Raw genomic sequence first — 21,363 nt, forward strand, 5'->3', positions numbered from 1 at the left:
CGGACCGTGACTAGACAGCGTAACATCTCCCCCGGTGGAGGCGTTGCCCTCCGGGCCACTGAAGGCATGCCGCGTGAGTAGTAGGGTTTGAGTCGGCCGACGTGAACTGTGTGAGACTTGCTGCTTCGTCTGCCATTTCTAGGGAGCCGTGAGATGACGTAGCTCACATCGATTATACGACTGAGAACCACAAATGGGCCTGTGTAGTGTGCCAGCAGCTTCTCACACAAACCGCGTTGGCGGAGGGGGGTCCAAAGCCACACAGAATCTCCTCTTCTGAACGACATGTCGCGGTGGCAGCTGTCGTAGCGCAACTTCGACCGGTCTTGTCAGGCCAGGGTACGTAACCGAGCGAGTCGACGGGCTTCTTCAGCGAGGCAGAGAGTCTTGGCTACGCTGCGGTCATAGTTAAGAGAAAACGGAAAAATTATGTCCAAAGTGCTCGGCGGGGGACGAGCATAAAGGAGGTAGAAAGGGCTGCATCCTGTGGTCTCGTGGCGGGCGGTGTTATATGCGTACGTAATGAAGGGCAAGATGGCGTCCCAGTTTTTGTGTTTGGAATCAACATACATAGCTATCATGTTGGTAAGTATCCGATTGGTGCGCTCAGTGAGGCCGTTCGTTTGCGGATGCTAGAGGGTTGAGTCCCGAAGCTGCGAGAAAGAATGCCGGAGCAGTTCTTCGACAACATCAGCGGTGAATTGGCGCCCACGGTCGCTGTTGATGACGCGAGGCGGGCCGTGGCGGAGCAGAATACGGTGCAAAAGAAAGTTTGAGACCTCCATGGCAGTAGCTGATTGGATCGCAGCTGTCTCTGTGTAACGGGAAAGGTAGTCCACGCAGACCATTATCCAACGGTTACCGTGCACTGACCGTGGGAATGGACCGAGCAGGTCGATAACAACTTTCTCGAATGGAGAGTGCGGTAGGTTTACCGGGTGCAGTTGGCCAAGTGGCCTTGACGCAGGGGTCTTGTGCTGTTGACATTCGGGGAAACTCGCGACGTATCGTTCTGTCACCTAACGCATTTTGTACCAGTAAAAGCGCTGGCGCGTGCAGTGAAGCGTCCGAGCAAGTCCCATGTGGCCCGCAGTGGCATCGTCATGCAGCGTGGAGAACCGAAGTAAGCAAGCTTTGAGGAACCACAAGAAGCAATCGGGAACCGGTTGACGAGTAATTCTTTTTGTAGAGTAACCCGTCGTGAACACAAAAGGAGCTGCGCGTTAGAATGCGACGTCCTGAATCGAACAGTGATGCTAGGTGCGGATCTTGCAGTTGTGCTTTCTTGGATGTACTGAGGTCAGGAAACTCCGTGGTCACAGCTGCAAGATAGTCGTCGAGGTTATGAGAATCGCCGTCTGTTGGTTCCATTGGGAGGCGGGAAAGACAGCCTGCGTCAGAATGTTTGCGGCCGCTCTTGTAGGTGACCGTAAAGTTGAATTCCTGAAGACGCAAAGCCCACCGTGCAAGACGGCCTGAAGGGTCGCGGAGGTTCACAAGCCAACACAGTGAGTGGTGGTCTGTAACTACGGTAAAGCTGTGGCTATTCAGGTAAGAACGAAAGCGTTGCGTCGCGAATATGACTGCCAGGCACTCTTGTTCCGTGACGGTGTAATTACTCTCGGCTTTGCTCAGCGAATAACTGGCATAAGCAATAACGTGTTCACGGCCATCATGACGTTGAACTAGCACGGCACCAATGCCCACTCCGCTAGCGTCCGTGTGAACTTCAATAGGGGCCAGGCGGTCGAAATGGCGCAGGATTGGCCCTGATGTAAGCAGAAATTTCAACTGGCGAAAAGCTTCATCACATTCTGGAGTCCAGATGAAAGGGGCGTCTTTTTGAAGCCGGTGCGTTAGGGAAGACGCAATATCAGCAAATCTGGGCACGAAGCGTCAAAAATACGAGCAGAGACCAAGAAAACTTCTTAAATCCTTTACAGACTGTGGTTCTTTGAAGGATGCGACAGCCTCAGTCTCGTGCGGGTCTGGTCGCACACCATCCTTGTTAACCAAAAGGCCTAAAACAAGGGCTTGGCGCTCGCCGAAGCGACATTTTTTTTAGTTCAATACGAGGCCTGCGTTCTGTATGCAGTCAAGCACAACAGCTAGGCGGGCATTATGCTCGTCGAAAGTGCGACCGAAAATGACGATATCGTCCAGATAGCACATGCACATGTTCCACTTCAGACCACGCAAAACTGTGTCCATGAACCGTTCGAAGGTGGCAGGCGCATTACACAAGCCAAAGGGCATAACATTAAATTCGTATAGCCCATCTGGTGTGACGAAAGCCGTCTTTTCTTTGTCGCTTGGATGCATGGGAATCTGCCAGTGTCCGGATCTTAAGTCGAAGTAAAAACAGTAAGAAGCTGAGTGGAGGCAGTCAACAGCGTCGTCGACCCGTGGTAAAGGATATACATCCTTTTTTGTGACAGCATTCAGACGGCGGTAGTCAACACAATACCGCCAGGAGCCGTCTTTCTTCTTCACCAGAATAACGGGGGCTCCCCAAGGACTCGAAGACTCCTGGAATCACGCCTTGCTTCAACATTTCGCCGACTTCGTCGTTAATAACTTTGCACTCAGATGGTGACACTCGATAAGGTTTCTGGCGAATTGGTGTTGCTGATCCGGTATTTACGACGTGATGCGCCCGGGATTTTGGAAACGACAGCGTGGAGCGGGTCTGGGAAAAATCAAATACAGCAGAGTGCCGGGAAATAATCCTCAGCAGAGACCGGCGTTCGTCAGAGCAGAGAGATTTATCAATCATTCCAATGAAATTTGCTTCCCGGGAAGAAGGATCGAGCGAATGAACTGGGCCATCGGTCTGTGCAGAAATTGCGGCTGGGGCATATTCGTCGTACGAAGAAATTTTCATGCCCTGGGGAAGCACGGTGGTTTAGTTCCAGCAGTTCACCACCCACAATCTGGCACGGCCATCAGCAACTGAGACGACAAAGCGCGGAACCAGTAGGTTCTTTTTGGCACAGCGTTCATATACTGGCTCCACCAAGGCTTCGAACGGGCCTGAACGGATCGTGGGCGAAGTAACAAAAAAAACATCTTGCCGAAAGCGCTGGTACGGCATAGTCTTCCAATACAGAAAGAGCGGAGATATCAGTCGAATAGTCCATTAGGGGTGAAGAAACTTAGTCTGGCAGGTGAATTTCTCCATTTGCGCAATCAACCATAGCACCACCCTCTTTGGGAAAGTCAATACCCAATATGACATCGTGCGTGGAACGGGGAAGCACAGTGAATTCTGTCTTGAACACCTTTCCACCGAGATGCACACATGTGTCACCTGCTAAACAGGTCCCAAGCAAACACAACACCTCCCCTCCAACTCCACGAAATGTAACCGGCTGATCCCAATGGAACATCACCTTTCGGCGTAAACTCTGTTTAAATCTCAAACTCATAACCGAAAGCGTAGACCCAGTGTCCACTAGAGCGCTTACAGGAATTCCATCAATTATAACGTCCACTTTGTTCTTTAACATTAAGACAAGCAGAGGTATTTCCGAAGAAGACTGTCCTGCGACCTCACCCCCATCGGCCGCACCGGCTAGTTTCCCGGCGGGGACGAGCGACGCCATGCAGGGGACCGCCGTACGCGCCGAGTCGGGGGTGTGACACTTCCGTCAGAGGCCGGAGAGTTGTTGCGAAGAGATTGCTGGAATGCGTCCTGTCTAGGAGGAAGTGCTGACCACAGATGTCCGTATCCCCCAAAATCGCGAGGGTAGGTAGAGCGCGAGAACACAGGCCGTTGTTTGGCGACGGCAGCGGCAATAACGGGCAATGTGTCCAACGCATCCGCAAAAATAGCAGACAGGAGGTTCTCTCCGAAACTCGGCCTGACCATCTCTGTACTCGAGGGTAGGGCGTCCGTCATAGCTTGGGTACTGGAACAGGTATGGAGGGTTGAGGCGTTTGTTACGGCTCCTCCTATCCCGGTCGACGTGAGGTGCCAGCTCCCGGGGATTCCCGAGCGTCATTGAATTGAAACGGGTGTTCCTGGTTGAGAAAGCGTTCAAGGGCTCTTCTTGTATTGCACAGCCATCGCGCACGTCGTCAGCCGCTGAGTCAACTCTGCGTGCCGTACGAGTTCTTCTCGCACGATACGACGCAAAATCTCAGCGACGTCGGCTGACGCGGCCACATCAACTGCAGCGACAGTGGTGACATTGGCAAGACATCCAAACTTGGTCGTAACGCGCCGCATCTTCAAAGCTGCAAACGACCTGCAGTGCTGGATCACATCGGCCGTAGTGTTGAGCTGATCTTTGCTTATCAGAAAGTTGTAGACATCTTCCTTTAAGAAGGTGACCCACTTTGCCTTCCTCAGACATCGCCGAATTTACGATCCGGCAGAGCTGCAGCACGCCTTCAATGAATTCCGTGCATGTTTCACCCGGGAGTTGAGCTTTTTGTAGTAAGGTCTGTTCGGCTTTTTTTTGTCTTTTTTGCTGCGGTGTTACCAAAACGCTGCCTGATTTCCGTTACAAAACGGTCCCAACTGGTGACGGTTCCTTCATTATTTTCGAACCAAACCAACGCTGTGTGAGTCAGGGAAAACGGAACATTGTCGAGCTGCATGGTCGCGTCCCACCGATTGTATCGGCTTACTCGTTCGTATTGCCGTAGCCAATCATCGACATCCTCACCGGATTCGCGGGGCTCTCGTGGATGTTGCAAGGTGGTCAGTGGAGCCACGAGCTGAGCTGGTTCGTTGGGCATCTCCGGCAACGATGGTGGTAGACCAGCGACTCGTCGGCTCCGGCGAAGAACCTGGATGTGCTGATGATCCGTCGTGGTGTACCCAGCACCGTCCACCACAATTGTTACGTGCGGGGAACGATGGTTTATTGCAAAGTAAACACGGGGTAGCTCAGTATGTCCTACTGCAGCCGCGAACGCTAGCAACCTCGTCCTCCTCTACCTCCAGCACCTGCGCTTTAATTCGTTGCTCAATTCCCTGGGTCACTTGACCTTGCGGACCGTGAGTAGACAGCGTAACAATATTAAAGCAAAGCTTTACTAATCTCGTCAAAGGGTTTCGCCGTCCGTGCGTAAGTTCACCTTCATTTAACCACAGCTGCAACACTCCTATTGCAGCGCATCACGTGACTCACCATGACCGCTGTAAGCGCTGCGCACTAGGTCCCGTTTTCAGTACTTCTGCTGAACTGAGAGGCGGCGGATGCGGCGGGGTCGGCCGCTCAGCTGATAGGCAGCCGACCACCCCCGCAGTCTCGCCGCACCGCAGCTGCCGTAGGCACCCCGGCGGCGGCACTCGAGCTTCTCCCTTCGTCCTTCGTGCGTCTGCGCTGTCAATTCTTGTCGGAGACTGGGGGAGCGGGGCGCGGCGGCCGCTTTTCTGGTGGATGCGAAAAGCGCAAACGCCCGTGTGTTCGAGATTTCGGCGGACGTTAAGATCCCCAGGTGGTCGAAATTAATCCTAAGCCGTCTACTACAGCCGCCTCATCACCTGTGTAGCGTCGGCGCGTTCAACCTCATAATCAATCAATCAGGACTCAGGAAGAGCGAGCCGTTAGCCTCGGAAAACGCCGGAAGCGGGAGCACAACCGTACAAAGGCAGGCTTTGGGCGAGTTGTATAACGAATACAGCTAAATCAAAGGTTAACCAAGTGAAACCAAGACTTAGCCAGACTAAGCCAAGCCCTTGCATATCCAGAGTTAGCGCAGATAAGCCGCACTTCGATTTTTTCAGCAGCAATTTTTTGGAGGGAAGTCTAAATGCTGGTTGCACACTACCAAAATTTTGATACGAGCTCGATTTTTAGTCGATGCTTTGCATCCTTGACATATTTTGGAGTCAAAACCAAAAAAAAATGAGATTCGATTCTAATTCCGAATTTCTGTGCTGCTACTCAAAACTTTTCGATTAAAATATGATTTAAAGTCAGATTCCTCTGTTCTGCCGCACTTAGTATACACGCTTCGCATTTTAAAGGAATCCCAACTGTTGTCCAGTGGGAGCACACAAATTAAACATGGCGCGAAAGCTTTGCCCTTCAACTGTGCGTAATCCTGAAGAACATTTAAAAGAATATTGATAACGATCATGGCGACGGTGATAACTAATATTGTGAGAATGATGATGGAGATCAATTAAAAATACCAACGAATGGCTAAATAATACCTTCCATGAACAGAAAAATTCGCCAAGCGATTTCGGATATAAGGTAAAAAAATTATGGGAAGCAAAGATGTAGAATCAGAATCAGGTGTGCAAGTAAGCCTAATTTAGTTCATTTGCGTCGTTAGGCTCGTTCACATGAAGCTGCTCATCACATTCAGCGTCCATTATTACTTGCAAATTTCTCGATACAACTCTGCGGGTATGGACCATTCTGACGGCATGTGTCAATGTAATAGGAGCTTCAGAGTACGCGCACAAGTTTCTCATGGTCGACCCTACAAGTTCTCGCACTTAAATTGATTGATTGATTGATTGATTGATTGATTGATTGATTGATTGATTGATTGATTGATTGATTGATTGATTGATTGATTGATTGATTGATTGATTGATTGATTGATTGATTGATTGATTGATTGATTGATTGATTGAATTCGTTAACTGAGACTGGAATGATTGATTTGATAGCCGCTCATGAAGCGTTCTCAAGTTACTGGGCTTCGAGAACGCGCGCAGATTTCGTGTGGTTGGCCCACATAATGCTTTCGTACTAGAGGCGGTTTGTCAGCTTTTGGTGGAATACGACTGTGCTTGCTGAACAGGAAGGCTAAATAGGGCGTCATAAGATATGCGTTTGAAAATTAATACCTGTGCTTACCGTACTCGAATGAAATAAACCCTAGTAACTCAGGGTAGCAATGCGTTGAATGCCCTTCATACCAGATCCGCGCTGGATTTAAGTGATAATAGGGGCTCTGGAATCCCATTAAATTTCCCTTGGTGGGTGCAAGCTTTCGTGCGTCTCTTCTCTACAATTGTCGTAACTGGAGCAACTGGATGAGAAACTGAACAAGGAGGAAGAGGAAGGAATCCTCTGCCATCCTCTGGTGGCAACGCACTCTCTCAGTGGAGCGGGCAGAATCCTGGTGCAGAGTTAGGTAGTGCATAAAGTCAGTTCACCGATGAAAAAGGCGAACCTACAGCTGCCCCCCGTGAAGAAGAAAACGAAGGCCTTTCGGGAAGCCGCGACCTTTTATCTGGCCCTGTATCATTCCTCAAATACCTTTTTAGTGGTGAGGGCACTGAAGAAAGGGCAGTTTCATATCCGGAAGCTGGTGGTGAAAGCAGCCTTTCAGGTGCTGAAAACCAAGAACATAAAACAGCATCTGAATATGAGGGGCCTGAAGAAGACGGAGATTCATGCGTGGGCCGCCAAGAAACAGGTGGACAGCATGAACCTGCCGGAACAGGTGTAACCATGACAGCCTGATATCAGGTGGAGCTTTTTGCTTTTTTTTATGGCTATGGATCCAATAAAGACGCATCCCGTTTTGGGGCAGAATTAAACAAACATGACTATTTTTTGCTGAAGAAAGCGTTCTTGATACAGAAATTGTGAAAAGGATACATTAGTTATCAATGAGTACTGGTGCTGGCACTGTAGTCTGCACGCTAACACTTTGGTTTTCAAACTGACCGTGATTCACCGATCATTCTTAAATTGACACCACCGTAATTAGGCATTCATTCTGGAAAAATCTGTAGAGAAAGTAGTGGCCTGCTCTACTCGACAATTCGTATAAATTTCGAAACGTATTTATCTATGGAAGTCGTGTTTTTTTCCTTGCTGTTGAAGCGCTTCTGAGCTATATTACCAAAGATTGCTGAATAGTATGGACACATTTGTCTTCGTCCCGTGTGTGTTACGGTATTACGATCCCTCTTCTTACGAGTCTCCTAACCCATCAGCAGAAGGTACTCCGATTACATGCATGCGGAGCAGTGTGAACGTCGCTGTTAGCCGACAAGTTCAGAGAAAACAACACTTGAAATATACTTCTGCAAAGAAAGGTTAACATCCACCTTGCATATAGCCGCAAGTCTACAGAGGGAGGCCACACCGACAAAGAACTTTTCAGCTGATTGAAATTATTCTGGCTGCGGAAGTTCTTTGTATAGCCGTATTGGTGCATCTAGGGTGAATGGTTAAGTTTTGCATGGACGCCACTGTACTGCACACTGCACACGCTAAAGCTTCGGAGGTACCACGTATACTTCCGCTAGTACTTGTTCTTTTATATATTACACACAGCAAGCATGAAATGTATGAATGGTAACGCAACAATGCTGCTCGGCTTAAAATGAAACTTAGTGCGTCCTGTATGGGGCACCCGTTCATGAATTTATGACTGGTAACGTAACAACAACGTAACACCCGCTCAACAGCTGGTGCAAAGAGTGCATCATTGCTGCCTGCTACACAGATACACAGGCTTGTCAGCACAACGCACACAGGATTCTGCAAATGGCAGTACACAGTCAAGAATTATAGTCAAGTGCGCGCAATATCGCGCGCATGTTAGCGTTGTCCCCATGATTTTACTTGTGATGCACTGAGGCTTGCATGCGCAACAACCCAGATGAGCGGGTCTGTGTGAGAGAAATATGTCTACTATTGACGACACTAAATCGCATAGGAATACAAACCTAAAATAACCACGCACAGACAACTAAGATACCTTGAGAAATATGCCAACATGTAACAAAACAAAGACAAGTAGACAGGTGCGGAGCATTAGTGCACGCATACGGTGATCGGATGACTTACAAGTGCATTCTTGGCGAAATTGTGGCAGGGTAGGTCTTCTGTTATGCATTTTAAATATGCAAAAGAGGACTTGCAGCGAGTTCTGGTTTTAAAAAATCTGTTTCTGAGAGTTGGTATGAGCGCATCTATACTAGTTACCGTTCATTGGAAGTTCAAATTTCTTGGCGATTGCTACTCATCTTTCGATAATCCTAATGAATCCTCTTTCTTCCTTTATTCTGGCCTCCACAAAATTAAAAACAACCTCAATAAAGGTTCGGGACAAGCACGCTATCAAGCTACGGCAACACCGACAAAAACGGACCGCTCCGTGCCGGGCGTGGCCAACAGCCAGGCTGGCGATTTGAAAGTAGCAGTGGAGATATCTAATTTATGCTAGGGAGCGAGTATCTCAGCTCGACTTCAGCTTGCGCTGCATGCGGGTAATAGCTCAAGCCGTACTTTCTCAACGTAAGCGGCCCGAGTACGGCGCGATGAATATGCCAGGCATGCTGCGCGATTGAGCCGTTTTCGCTCAAGGTGTATCGGATGCTCCACTATCACCACTTTCTTAACCCGAGCAGCTAGAAACTCGGGAGTAGGCAGAACTCAGGCCTTCTGGAATAGCTCCCCAGGATGCATAATACTTAACGCAATCGAAACAAAGATAATACCTAGAAGTTTTACTCCTCCCCTTGTTACAATCTCAACATGTATAATGCAAAAAACGATGATGCCCCTTTTCTGTAGAACTGCATTTTCGTAAACTCAAAGTATCAATGAACAGACATTGGATTGTTTTCCGGTACTTGTGTGAAGATGTTTTGCAGAAACCATTACGATCTGCAATTTCACATGATGAGTGCAGTTACCACCAAGAACTACATGCACCACGCAGAGTACGAGGATCTTCCCGTTCTTTTGGACCGTTTTAGGAACGACAAATCATCGCTACGTGAACTATCGAATCGAGCCACCTGTTGAGCGGTGTTTCAACGGCATATACACAAGAGAGAAATCTGGCGCTAGCGTCTATGCAGATGACATCAAGCCCGTCTGCGTCGTCATGGGCCGCCATTATACCGTGCGCCCTTCTTAGTCTCATTATTGACTTGAATTGCAACATTTTAGTCGCCGTATATTCAAATACAATGCCACAAAAACGCAAAGAAGAGTGTGTAACCCTATACTTAAAACATAAAAACCGATTTTTTAAAGCTAAAGGAAAAGAAAGTCGAGCGCATTCATTTTAAAGAGAGTAAGTCGAAACGGTTGCCTTGGCATATTAATGCATAGTGAAGAAAGCAAACCTCATAAAACGCTTCAGAATCCAAATGCAATGCCAAGCCCTGGCCAGAAACTGTAGTCACCCCACAATCTGCCATGGCGACATGGATTCCTAGGCGCAGTTTTCTCTCTAGAATACTTACTAAGAAACTCTATGGGCACGACGACTAAGTACTGCTTCCGCCTTGTAACGTCATGGGTCCGCTAGTGTCTAGGCAGCCACTTTTCTATGCACGTCCCAAGATAAGGCGCACTGCCTTCTGCTGTGGCGTCTTTCGTTAAAATGGCTCGCCTTCGCAAGCACCGGACCTTGCAACCCAACTTCCACTCTTCAAGTACGCACATGAACAGCACATGCGCTCGCTGCGATGACGCAACATTAAAGCTGTCATCCCCTTCGCTTATCTGAGCCGAGCCGAGAATCTACTCTCTTCATGTACCTATCCCAAGGTTTTAAGTATATATTTCCCGCCCTCCAAAGAGTCACACCAGGCTCTCTATGAAGACTCCTGCGGACCCCATTTACGACCATAAACAATAACTTCACCGGTTTGACCTAGACTCCTTCCCCATAAAGTTTCCTCTCTCACTCCTTTTTCAAATGGTGCGGATATCTACAAGCCTCCTCTTGTGCCCCCTAGACAACAGGGATGGGTAAGGCGCCGGTCGGTAGCTAAGTAGAAAAAGTTTAAGCCGCTAAAGTGGGAGTGGTTCCCTGCTCCGGGAATCCATGAGAGGAGCAGAAATCCTTCGCTCTGTACGCCAGGAGTTGCCGGACGTCGAGATGTCCGCGGGTCACCAGGTGCCCCCACAGCTCAGGGGTGGGAAGAGGGGATTTAAGAGGAGGAACTCTCGGATTGTGCTCACATTGTATTATAATATGAGGTAGAGTACCTGGTTGTGCACAGAACTGGCATTCAGCAGTCTTGAGTGTGAAACATCAGATGCAGGCGAACTGGGTGGGGAAAGCTACTGGTTTGTATTCTACGGAGTAGCGATTCTTCTTCCTTGGAGAGTGCAGGGTGAGAGGGTGGAAAGTGTTGCCTTTCGGACCTGTAATACTGCGTCTTGATAGCATACGAGAGGGCTGAACGATGTGGTTCCCTCGGAAGCCTGGAAAGAGAGGCCACAGGCTTGCTGATTAGCATCTCAAAAAAAACTGCGGGCAAATTAGCGGGGACGAGAGCACATGGAGACAGTACAAGCGCAGACTCGCAACTAGTTTATTATTACACACATCAAAGCCTTAATTGCCCAAGCTCCCAATGGACACGCCCAACATGCGTCACAGGGAAAGTATACAATGGCCAAAGGGGACGGTGTTTAAATGCCAGGCTTAAAGAACATAACTATTCAAAAGAAAAAAGTGCCCTCAGCCACTTGTCTTCCCATTGCCCTGCATGCTTTCTTGATTTTGTTCCTGTGTTTGAGCGCACAGCCATCTTATTCCGACATAAGCACCAGCAAGCGCCATAAATTGTAGAAGCCAGCCACATCATAAAAGCTGGTTCCGATTGCATCAGTCATCTGTCTATCGCCCTGCTTGGTCGAGAAGTCGCATACTTAGATGCACTCGGCGCCCCTTCTGGAAATGCGTGTTGGGGGTGGGAGAGCGGTGTCTTAACCCGTGTGTGATGTGGTTATGTTTGCTGTTTTTCGCCATTCGAGCGCCTCAAAGTTTGTTTTGTGGTTTGTTGTTACGGTTTTTTTTTACGTGCGGCTGAGTGCGCCGAGAACTGTGATGTGGGGCGTGTCGAGTGGGCGCTTGGGCATTTAAGACTTTGATTTGTATAATATTAAACTAGTTGCGAGTCTGCGCTTGCGCTGTCTTCATGAGTTCTTGCCCCTCTTAATTTGCGCGCATTTTGTTTTTTGAGATGCTTCATTACCAACTCGCCCAACTTTCAACCCTTTTGCTGATTAGCAAAGTTGCCCGTCAGTGAGGAATGGTCAGGAGCCAAGATTATTTTGACTTTGCGGCGGCGTTGACGTGGCGAGAGTAATTTTAGGGTAGAAGGGGCCACCCTACCGGATAAGAAGCTGGCGCATGAAGCTTGATAATACGTGGTAATCACTGGGGGCTTCGTATGTATGAGGGCTAAGGCGATAGCAAGCGTCGGCAACCCGCGTTAACGATGTCTTGATTGATACACAGGTGATAAGGGTGGCCTTTGTGGTGACTGTGGTTACCTTGTGTTGACAATTACGGTATACGCATTGGCATCCGTATGGGCGACATCTGTTCTCTTTCCATAAATTTTCTCATGTTCTTCACTTCAGGCTTGTCGGTGGCCGGGATGATGGTCAGGGTCCATATTTTTTGGTAAGAGGCGAACCCGGATGTTACTTCTCCAGTGGTGAGGGAGGATCTGACAGGCAGTAGATTGCGAACATGCGGTGTGGAGGCTGTTTAATAGTGCTAGTCCTGTAGGCGTTTGGGTTAAACGGAGTTGGCTTGGTTGGTGGCCTTCGATAGGTTCGGATACCGCCCCGTGGAGGCCACGTTGTAGGGTACGGGCCGTGGATGTGGTCATGAGCAGATTTAGTACTTTGCGGATTAGTCGATCAATGGTTTCAGTGCCACTTTTGGCGAGGGTAAGGTAGGGTGTGACATTCGTTGCATGTGAAACCAGAACAGGTTTTTACCAGACGGATGAGATCTGTCTTCTTCATGTCCTGACAGTAGTAAGAAACGCGTCTAAGCAAGCTGAAGACTTGGTGAAAGACCATTGAGAGTTTCGGTAAAGCTTCATCATTACGTGTGTTGACCTGGATGATAAACCCTAAAATCCGAAGGAGCAGGGCCGTATGGATGGCCGTCTAGGTGGATACAGATGGGTTCCGTGTGAGAAGCAGAGGTATGTTTACTAACAATGATGAGTCCTGATTTATGTGGTGAGTATTGAAGCCCCACTGATGAGCCATATCTGTTAACGACATGGGTGGCCTGTTGAAAGGTGTTTTGAATGTTTCCCATGGAGCCAATGTCTGTCCATATGGTCCATATGTCGTCGACGTAAAACACGTGATGTAAGTGCGAGGTGGCGTCGAGTTGATGGGGTAAATCCAGGAGGGCCAAATTGAAAAGTAGCGAAGAGAGGACAGAACCTTGAGGTGTTCCCCGATCTCCGAGTGCGAAATGCTGGGATTAAAAGTCTCCTACTCAGATAATAGCGTAGCGTTAAGTAATAATAGAGAGTTTTAGCAGTCCGTCCGTTCCGTTCGTTACGTTGTTACCGGGTTTACCGGGACCGGTCTGCGCCTGCGCGCGCTGACGGGCGAGGAGGAAGGGCGAGGAGGCGCGGACATGGCGAAGGCAGGCCCGTCGTACTAATTCCCCTACCGTGACGAATGCCCAAGTGCCCAGACGGGTCCTGGTAAACACGCTAGCTACGCACACGACGGAACGGCCGGACTGCTAAAACTCTCTAATGTCAGCAATGTATTAATACGTGCGGTGGCTGCACCCTGTTTGATTCAGACGGGATAGTATAGGTGAAGTCCAGACATTGTCGCATGCCCCTTTCAAATCCACTGCAAAAACGGCTATAGAGTAGTAGCGGGTTGGTGAAGTAAGGACTTTTTCTTTCATTCGAAATTGAATATCCTGGGTACTCAGATGCTTCCTGAACCCATACATGGGGTTGAGAATGAGGCCCTGGTTTTCAAGAAAGGTTTGGAGGTGCTTTAGTAATCTTTGTTCAACCAATTTACCCACGCAGGAGGTGCGACAGATAGGCGGCAGGTTATCAAGATGAGGGGACTTATTTGGCTTGGGTGGGAACCGCATCTCAGCCGTCTTTCACTGCACCGCTCCAGTATGAATTGATGTGGTGGAAGAAATTATAGAGAGAGTCGCCATCTAGGTTGTCAAAAAGCTGGTGAGTAGCTTGGACTGGTCCGGAAGCGCTGTTTTTGTTGCACTCGGAAAGAGCTCCTTCTAGTTCATGCAGTAGCAAGTCATTCATGTCATTGTTTGTCGACCCCATGTAAAGGGTTGAGGTGAAGTGGCACGAGGTGTTGAACAATATTTAGCCTTGAGCATTTGAATGACGTCTTGGGGCGATCCGTCGAATGAATGCAGTGTCTGGGTAATATTGCATTGCTGTAAAACTGATCAATGACATACCTTAACAAATGCCTTGTTCGGGGAGTGGTGAGGGTACCTTGAAATCTGTCTCATAACTAAAGCCAATACTTTATAGATAGGCACATGCATCGAGGCTCATCTAAGCCTATGTCGCCTTCATTGAACTGAAGCCTATTCCGACGACGTACTCTCCGTGACTGAAAATTAAACGGTGGATGCTCTCACGCTTAGCATGCAACCTAGCAATGGCACTACACAACCCCTGAACGCAAAATCTTCTAACTCTTGAACACTTCAAGGCTTTGAATGATCTCCTCGAAGCTCACCATTTTAAAAGAAGTCCTGATATCAAATTTCTAGCTCTCGGTTTTCATGCTGTAAAGAATACCTAGTGGTCCAGTAATTACAAAAATTGAACCTTTTCACCCGCCAGCGTAGAATAATGGAGATTTTTATCAGTCCATCTGTTCTGTCGTGTACGTTGTTACCGGGTTTACCGGGACCCGTCTGGGCACTGGGGCATTCTTCGCAGTAGGGGGATAAGTTCCGCGGGCCTGCCTTCGCCGTGTCTGCGCCTCGTCGCCGTTCCGCGCGCGCAGGCGCAGACGGGTCCCGGTCAACCCGGTTACAACGTACACGACGGAACGGAGGGACTGCTACAACTATCTAATCATAACGCATTTATTCCAATTAGTTTCAAATTCGGTCATCAAGCGCCAAACGGCCGCTCAAATGCAGGACTGAGAATGTGGCGTCACAGTTTCCGTGACGTCAGGGACGTTTGCCGCATCGTCTGCTACGATTGCACATGGTCCGCACTCGCCTGCGCATTCGACATGTCGTCTGAATCGTCAGACACGGATGAGTCGCTGCCACCCGACAGACAGACAGACAGACAGACAGACAGACAGACAGACAGACAGGCAGAACAACTTTATTTGGCCAGGCGACTAGGCCGGCGACGTCTTCGCCGTCGTCCGTTTTTTAATATCACTGTGGCTCGAACCGGCGCAGGCCGTGATAGCAACAGCTTGTCGTCACTCTTCTAATCAATCTGATCGCTAAAAAGAAGTTCCACATGCGAGAAAGTAGATGTTAGTGCGGGGAAAATTGTGCTAGGGGTTGTTATCAGCGCTGAATTTAAAAGCGGCGATCAGATATTCGCCGCGATCAGATATTCGCCTACGCTGACCGGCAGCGGAGGTTCGGCGCTCCCAACCAGCACTGCCAGCACCGCGTTGCGGGGAGCGGCAGAAAGATGGCGCCACCTGCGCGGTAGAATCAGAACAGGCCACGGCAGATGTCTTGGTCACCGATCGCTCAAACGGCAATTATCGCCAAAATAAAGCTCCACATGCGAAAAGTGGATGATAGTGTGGTGGAAAGGTGTGTAAGGGACGGTCATTCGCAGTTGTACAGATAGCGGCTATCAAATATTCGCCACGATACTGAGCCTGAAGTTCCCAACACCAAAGCCATCGCCAAGCTCACCCGAGCTACTCCAAGCCCGCTGGCTTGGGCGACAGTTCTTGCGGCCGCCGCCGCCGCCACGCACGAACTCAGTCCACGTTTCGCGCTGCAAGTTGTCGCGCGGAAAATAATGCATCTTGGCGTCGTCGTCGATTGGCTTTGACAGGCTTCCACTGAGCAGTACTTCGCATTCCGCGAGCTTGCCATAGCACAACTTTGGCGAGCTCGTCGACGCGCCCAGGCTGCTCAGATAAGACACCACGCAGTTTTCGGCACCAGCGCAAGGGAACACCATGCGCCGGCCACGAACTGAAGAGCAAAGACGTCGAACACGCAAAGTGCGCGAAGTTTACAAGCACTGCTCACAGAGGTACACCCACGTGTCCTGCCCAAACGAAGACCACCGACAACAGCAGCGCAGGCTATCGTTTCCGGTTTCGAAAACGACTATATGACGTCACCCTGAACCGGCCAGACACGCCGGTCAACGTGTCGTCACGCCGATAGCGATTTTGCTAGTGCTGCCGATTTGTGGAAGCTCGCGGCCGGGACAATCAAAATCGATTTTCGATGTGATTCCGGCCGCGGATAGCTGCAAAAAGTTCTGTGAGGCATCTGTACAAACCACTGAAGCCAATTATAACATTTTTAGGCGTCAAAATTTGGTGTCAGTACTCCTTTAAAAAACACCTACGCCTCAGCTATACCTTCAATGGTAAAGCGTTTGATTAACTGCAGAACGGAAGCCACTAACCTCCCGGCCGAAACCCTACCAGTCTGCGCAAACACAGCCTCGTGTCTCGCCGCTCGATAGAAAGGACCTTTCTTTCGTTGAGCGGCCGTGCTCCCCGCCCACTTTCCGGCGATTTTTTATGACATGACAGAATTTTGTCTGTGCGATTTGCGTACGCTTACTTAAAGGAGCCATTAAGGGAAAACACAAGTTTCGTTCATTCAAAAGATTGCCTCGTTAGAATCATACTGACACCACTATTAACGTAAACTTCGCTCAAATAAGCTACGTAATTAGGAAAAAAGGGAATGGCCATGCGACCCACTAGCTCATTTCCCGCAACAGAACCTATGATGTCACATGTGACAGCTCTGGGATTGGCGGAGGCCGGCAAAAGCAAACGCAAATTAGGCAGAACTTATAAGCTTGCCGAACATGCAGTTTGCGCTTTTCTCCTTTAAGCCACCGCAAAGAAAAATGAACGGGCGATTGTGGAGAGGCCTGTAGTTCCGTTTTAACGTATCCCTTGAATGCTAACGTACAATTAACATACTGAAAACTGATTTATTGCTGGTCCTAGTTACCTCACTCTTGGCCATTACGCCACTGTACCATGACATTTGAATTTTTTTAACATCTCTTGTCGAGCTCAATAAGATATCAAAGGCTAGTTTATTCAAAATGAACAAAGTTGTAATTTCTCTTCATGGGCCCTTTAAAAATGACTGGAGTGACCCGAAACACGAGATCACTACTACTGGAACATTTTCCCAGAACACACGTCTCGTTACGCAATAATAATCATTATATAGCCCCCTTTAGCTTTGTCTCTTTTCTTTTTATAACTTGTTGCAGACACATTACTATTATTGAGGGGTCTCAAATTATTTTCTTTCCGTAATGTATTCCCCATGCCGACTATTCCGCCCGTGAAGGGGCTTATATACAAGTACATTTCGAATGCCACATAAAGGGTGTATACGATTGCTCTCCCTCAACAAAACAAACACTTCGATTAATCATTTTGTGTAAGATGTTTGGAGTGGATAAAAGCAGTTATCTGAAATAAATTACAATTAATAAAATATTTAGTTGTTAAAGCCAAGTTGTTAAAGTTGTCTGTCGTGCGCCAACGAAGGAAAAGAATGGCAGCATCAAGATTCTTTTATTCCATTTCCCCACCAGGGACTACGATTACGGCCACGGCAGCGCTCTTAACGTCAGCTGTTCTGAGTCTTCATGCAGAAACGAATGAACGGGTACTTGACAAGCGCGGGTGTTTCTTTCGTGTACATTCCCCTCTAGGACTTCGAATCCTTCGGAGAGAACCAAATCACGACTTTATTCGAAACAGCAATTACGAACTTACCTTAAAAATTGGCGGATCCTACGCATATGTGGGGATCGACGTAAGGCGGATCTTTCAACGAGGCTTTCATCGTCACTAATTCCAGTGTTCTGCAATGCAAAATGGAGTTCAAGCAGGCCCGTTTGAAGTGATTGCACGGCCGTCATATCGATTTAGACAAAAGTGCGTGTGGCATTCTTGTTCGCTCGTCGCTTCTGGGCGTAGTTCTCGGCACTCGTCGTTTTTTATTGCCGCCTCTAGTTGTAGACTTGAATCGCACATTCATGGTGTGCGCCACAGACGCTCCTGTTCTGCGTGAGGCCTAATTGTCCTGGATGCTGCAGAAACGATGCCGAGCAATTTTGCCTGCGCCTGTTTACGTGCTCTTTGTACCCAACGGCCACGCCAGCATTCGCAGAGACCAGCGCGCCATCTGGCGGTTCCGTTAGAAACCCAGGTTGCTTCTTCTCGCCAACAGAACGGAGCGATAGGAGAAGCCGACACCAGCAGCGACACCAGCAGCATCCACTCGAAAAGACGCGAGAGAGTCAAAGTGTCCCCCTTTAAAAGTGTCCCCGTACAAGTACCCCGAGAAGTAGCCGTCACTGTGATTCTAGCGTCCGTACCGCTATTAGACCAAAACGTACTACACAAACCCCAAGAATTTGCTTACTCGTGCCCTAGGCCACACAGAGGCCACAGAAGCTGCAACCACTCCATCCGGCGTCACGCACCGACCTACGATCTTTGACAAGTATTGAAGTAGTGTTTCCAGCTATAAGTAGCCGCGGAGGGCGTGACATCGGCCCCAGTCAGGAACATAAATAATATATGGAGTTTCCCGCTGGACTAAAGCTCATTTTCTTTGCATCCCCTCGTGGCTGGGAGTTCCTGAAGCGCAGTAAATGAGTGGAGGGCATAAGTTACTGCTTACCATAGTTCCACTTGCAACGCATCTACACAGCCGAAGCCATACATGGCATTCTTTTTAAGCCCACCTTTCATTATCTTGATAATTACCACAAGGACGGCAAGCATGGTCGTGATGGGAAAGAGGGAGTTGCCGACCTGACTAATAAGACGATACCTTCTGTTGTCGCTCTGTCCAGAACACAGGCTGAATGGGAATGAGGGAGGTTGCAGAATAACACTGACAACACTTTTTCCCCTGAACTTTATTCCAATAAGACTTCAACCTTCAAAAAAATTTCTGGATTATTGTATTGTCCATTACTGATCTGTCAGCGTAGAAATCGCTGAGACGCGCCGTGCCCAAAACCAAAGTGCAGTACCGCATCCCAAGCTCATTAACCTTTCATTGCTGGCCTCAACACAAAAATTTCGCTTTTATGAATTTCGCTTCTGTGTAAACATTTCACTAGTGTTTGATTTGTCCTCGATTATCCAAACACCTTGCGTCAGAGGTTAGGGACAATGGTTTCAAACTGCACATGGAGGGCCAGGCAGCTAGGCAGCTGCGCCAGTGCTTCCCGGGCTTTGAGTAGTCACGTTTCCCTGACCAGGTCCACCGCCGTGTGGGCCTCCCTTTGGTCCCTTTCCAGGTTTGTCCGACCCGGGAGGGAGACCAGGAACTCCAGGATTGCCAGGAATGTATGGAGGACCGGGAGGAAATCCTGTGCCATTCGTCTTAGGGGGTGGTCCTCCGGGTCCGACGCCGGGGAAGCTTCCATTGCCGCCCATTCCTGGAAAGCCTCCTGGCCCCGGGAAGGTTCCGTTCATAGTTCCTCCAGGCCCAGACCCTACCGCCATAACAGTGGCAGCGATACCTGCAAAGAAGCGCAAATCACTTAACTTGTCCCACAATATGAGTGAAAAGGTGTCGATGCACGTTTAAACTAGAGCCACTAATAACCTGTTCTAGTGGCACTAGTCTAAACTGCTCCTAACAGCATTTTGTGGTTAATATTTTTACGCAGGTCACATCATTTACTTAAACAGAATATGCTGGCGGATATATGAACTGCCTGCGACGTGGGGAACATATTTTAATTTGATTCCATTTATCGCGCCGGCGAAACCGCAACGGGAAGCAGTGCGGCGCAAATTGACAACAGCGTGACGTCAGCCCGTGGTAAGAAAACGAAGGTGACGTAGCCGTGTGTGGCTTACCGTTTGGCATAAACTCGTGACGTCACTTCACGCGCGCCGCAAACTGATCCGCGAAGGGAGCGCTACATCTGTAACCGCTCACCAGAATGGCACTTTTGCAAAAGTGAACTTCCAGATGCGGGAAAGGAAATGATGATATAGCCTCACATCGCAATATAAGTCAACAACCATGCATTTATTGAAAGCACTCATCGAATATCCGCCGCAATGGTACGCCTAAACTCCTTCAGGCAGCTCAGACGCTCAGCTTCGGTGGCGGGGAGGTGTCCGCAGTGTTTTGACGTCCGCAGAAAACATTAAGGTCATGGCGTAGTTTTCGTGTACGCCCCTTCGGGCTCGAAGCAATGGAAGCCGATACCGACGATTTTCGGGCCGTTCTATGTAATTAGGGTATTCCGCGCACAACTACTGGGCGTGCTGTTTCAGAAAAGGCAATAAAAAGATAACATAAACTTTTGTGTCAGTACTCCCTTAAAATCCAGCTCCTTCCATTCTCTCCTTCTACCACGGGGTCTCCAAATACGTATGCGCGACGAGCAACGCGGCTCGGTTACCTCTGGTCCTCTAATATGCTTCCCTCGGATATGCAAAATATGCCCTGTTTATTCCAAAGCTAGAGATAGCCAGCGCTGAATTCGGATCAAGTTTCATGGTAGCAGAAGTCTCATAAGTAGATGCCCCCGGAGCTTTAGGCAAAATGCCTAACTTTTCCTTGAGTCCATTTCAAGCTTATTTAACATATAAGCATGATATAAGAGAAATGAAACCTTCGAAGCAATTTTTTTTTATTGCGCATATATAAGTGCCTATTTTGAGGTTCGTAGTACACCGTCTTTCTAGCGCCTAAATGTGCCTTTTTGAGTTATATATTCATTCTTAGCGTTTTCCGCGTCTATATATGTTCCGCTAAAACTCTCCTCGCTTAAGAAGCCCGCTACTCAGCTTTGTCTCACACTGTTTTCAAGGAGAATTCACGCACCGTACCAATCACGCCGAGACGCGGAAACCCGCGCTCGATCCGTCGCCACCCCTCCTCAGGTTAACCCGAGCAACTAAAGCAAGATGCCAGAGGTCCGAACGCATGGACACCGCAGCCAACGTCGCCGTTAGATGTCAGCATGAGCTTTTCGTTCTATGTTATTCTGCCGCGGTGTGTCCCGGAACCAATTGTGAAAACTTTTTCCAACATGCCCTGTTAGCATCTAACGCAATAAAAAAACACGCAAAGAAAGGAATGAACTCGACCCAACAGCGCATGCGCCCCTTAAGGTCGAAGATGCTGACCAATGAAAACCACGTGAACATCTAACCCACGACAGTTTCTAAGTGACGCCAAAAGCAAGAGCTCAACGAGCCGCCCATCACCGGAACACTGTTGGTCGTCGAGAAGCAGCACATTAGGACCAAGAAGGAACCAGTGAAAGGGGTTATAGAACGAGCTCCTCAGTTCTTCAGTCTGGTCGCAACAACCGTCATCTGCCGCGTCAAGAAACTTTGAAGGTCGTTTACAATCTAGCAATACGGGTTAGCTCAAAATAATCTGGCG

The 21,363-nt window shown here is 48.8% G+C and overlaps 1 long non-coding RNA gene across 2 annotated transcripts in view; it reads right to left on the reverse strand.

The window, feature by feature from the left end:
* Positions 1-21,363, reverse strand: part of LOC144146886 (uncharacterized) — a 41,401-nt gene that overhangs the window by 14,314 nt on the left and 5,724 nt on the right. Inside the window, exon 3 of one of the 2 annotated variants that reach the window (XR_013317753.1) lies at positions 18,848-19,474. The exons of the other annotated variant lie outside the window; for it this stretch is intronic. This is a non-coding gene — a long non-coding RNA (uncharacterized LOC144146886). Of the gene's footprint in view, positions 1-18,847; positions 19,475-21,363 lie in introns of those variants that run through there. 2 annotated transcript variants of the gene reach the window in all.

Source organism: Haemaphysalis longicornis, unplaced genomic scaffold, assembly GCF_048455015.1.
Source record: "Haemaphysalis longicornis isolate Haplotype H1 unplaced genomic scaffold, Haemaphysalis longicornis Haplotype H1 scaffold_7, whole genome shotgun sequence".
Lineage (NCBI taxonomy): Eukaryota > Metazoa > Arthropoda > Arachnida > Ixodida > Ixodidae > Haemaphysalis > Haemaphysalis longicornis.